We start from the raw sequence: 3129 nt of genomic DNA, 5'->3' as shown, positions 1-3129 counted from the left end.
ATTTCCTAATGTGATAAACCTTTGTTTTTCCATGTACACCATGGAATTCTTTTCAAACAATCTATACTTCATATAAAAATGATCTTCTGAATAATGAGAAGAATCCATTTAGAAAATGAACAGTCAAATGACATAATTTTATCCTCAAGTAGTAAGGCATCCTTTGCCCTATACTGTCATACTGGATGAAAGAATTCCAGGGCTTACATTGAGTTAAACCTCATTCTTCAGATTGTGGACAAGCCTTCACAAGGTAAGATTAATGGAAAATACTGGGAGATAGCTTAACAATTGAGTGACTTTATTTATTATGGAAGAAATTAACTTACTTTGAAATAAATGAAACTTAGATTCAATTGCAGGTATAGCACTTAAAAATGTGTGCCTTTGGGAACATGAAATAGATGTTCTAAGCCTTAGTTTTTTCAGTTATGAAACAGGGATTATAGTCTATGTTACTATAAATATTAAATGTGATACATTAAACTATGACTGAGTGATTGGGATATACTGCAATACTTTTGAGCAGAGTGATATTTTCAGAATAAGACTGAAAAGGACAATTTGGGCTGCTTCAGGAGAACCAATTTTGGAGGCCAGAATAAACATGGAGAGACTTGGTAGGAGGCTATCATAGTGGACCAGAAATTAAAAAAAAAAATGTATAGCAGAAAAAATTAGAAGGGATTGCAATTTGTGATATGTTTTGAAAGTAGTGTCAATAGGATTTGTTTAATTTTTATGAGAGTGAAAAATAAGTGAAGAGCACTGAAATTTTTTATCTGAACAATAACATGGAAAATTATACCATTTAGCAAGATAAATAGGTAATAATTCTTTAAATTTTGTGTAGGAAATGCCTACATTTATTGTGGAAAATAAAAAAGTTTGTTTTATAAATCTTAGTTCAGTTCAGTTCAGACTCTTTGTGACCCCAAGAACCGCAGCATGCCAGGCCTCCCTGTCCATCACCAACTCCCGGAGTTTACAAATATTAAATTGTGTTCAATTGGATGTCCACAATTAGAGATATATAATTTGAAAATTAGGGTAAACACAGGGTCTTGAGGCACAAAATTAGACTGTTCCAGTGTTTATTGATCAGGAAAAGGGAAACATTCACTTAAAGACCTAAGAAGTATCAGTGAGGTCTGGGACAATTCAGGACAGACACCTTCTTTTCATGATTTGATCTACTCACATTGATCATGTAAATTACCTTAAGTGAGTCTCACTTTTACACTTTGTGACTTCACTAAAGTCCATTCCTGTCCTTTCTTGCTAATTCACTTTAAAAAAACAATTCAGCTAAAGCATTAATTCTTCTGGAAATTCTTCTCTGATTCTCTTTTGATTGATATATTCCTGTACTGTGACTCTTAACTTCTGTGAATATCCTTATAACTTAATACATGGGTCTGGAATTATCTGATCCCTAGTCGAGTGTTATATCATGAGGGCAAGCAACTCTACGTCATTCACTTGGCAATTAAAATGTCAATAACACATTGGATATGAAAAGATTCTCCACACACATTCTTTTAATTGAATTCGTAACGACAGATGAAAATTATAATTCATTTAAAAATTTCCCCCTTGTTTTGTAGGCACACTGCTTCTAACATGTGAACACAGCACCAATACAGACTAGATGGAACCAAGGAACAATGTAACTTACTTTCATCCTCTTGGGCCTCACACAGAATCCAAAGGAGCAGAAAGTCCTTTTTGTTATGTTCTTGTTCTTCTACATCTTGACTGTAGTGGGCAACCTGCTTATTGTTGCGACTGTAGCTGTCAGTAAGACACTGAACTCACCAATGTACTTTTTTCTTGCTAGTTTGTCATTTATAGATTTAATTTACTCTTCTTCCATTTCCCCCAGATTGATTTCAGACTTGTTCTTTGGGGTAAATACCATATCCTTTGAATCCTGTATGACCCAGCTTTTTACTGAGCACTTTTTAGGTGGATCTGAGATATCCCTTCTGCTGGTGATGGCCTATGACCACTATGTGGCCATCTGTAAGCCCTTGCATTATCTGGTGATCATGAGGAAAAGGGTGTGTGTTGTGCTGCTGCTGGTGTCCTTTGTTGGAGGTTTTCTGCACTCAATAATTCAACTTAGCACTGTTTATGGGCTCCCATTCTGTGGCCCCAATGTCATTGATCACTTTATGTGTGACATGTTCCCTTTATTGAAACTCGTCTGTACTGACATCTTTGTCATTGGCATTTTAGAGGTGGCCAATGGAGGACTGATGTGCATTCTTTTGTTTCTGCTCTTACTCGTCTCCTATGGAGTCATCCTGCACTCTCTGAAGAACCTGAGTCAGGAAGGGAGGCGGAAAGCCCTCCAGACCTGTGGTTCCCACATCACTGTGGTTGTCTGCTTTTTTGTTCCCTGCATTTTCATGTATGCAAGACCTGCTAAGACCTTCCCTATTGACAAATCATTGAGTGTGTTTTATACAGTCATAAGCCCCATGTTGAACCCATTGATTTATAGTCTAAGAAGTTCTGAGATCATGAATGCTATAAAGAAGCTCTGGACAAAAAAAGTGAGATCAAGTAGCAAATAAGTGCATTATCCATTACAGAGAAAGTAGTTTAACACCAGGAATTTACTTCAAATGTCAAAGTCTATTGTTTTGATGAAAACTTTTCTTTTCTCGAAGAATTTATCATGAGTTTTATTAAGGAATAAAATACTTGTTTATGTTATTAATAGTAGTTTCCCTCCTTGAATGTAAACATTAATGTCTAGTTTATCACTGCAACTGGAACTTTGAAATGGATTTAAAATAGAGTCAATAAGTCATATGTAATGTGTTGGTCAGAATTAAAAAAATAATTAACTAATATGCATTACTTTTATTACTTTCTCATTTTTTGTAACCAAACTCTTACCTTTTATCCTCACTTGTTATTGTATTAATTAAAATATTTTATACTAATATTCTATCTTCATTTACTTTTATTTGCTACATACGAAAATTTAGTGTAACAGTTTCCTTTTTATAGGAAATTGAAAGTATGATGGATAACAGTAAATGTTAAAAAATAGAATCCCTACAGAAATAGAATCATGTAAAATGTACCTCCTGTCCAACCAATATCAGAGTTTCC

At 34.5% G+C, this 3129-nt stretch overlaps 1 pseudogene; it reads left to right on the top strand.

Moving 5' to 3' along the window:
- The first annotated feature begins 1651 nt into the window (after positions 1–1651).
- On the top strand, positions 1652–2582 carry LOC110148481 (olfactory receptor 4A47-like; annotated as a pseudogene).
- Positions 2583–3129: the final 547 nt, after the last annotated feature.

Source organism: Odocoileus virginianus, chromosome 10, assembly GCF_023699985.2.
Source record: "Odocoileus virginianus isolate 20LAN1187 ecotype Illinois chromosome 10, Ovbor_1.2, whole genome shotgun sequence".
Taxonomy (NCBI): Eukaryota; Metazoa; Chordata; class Mammalia; order Artiodactyla; family Cervidae; genus Odocoileus; species Odocoileus virginianus.
This window is presented reverse-complemented; position numbering and strand designations above follow the sequence as displayed.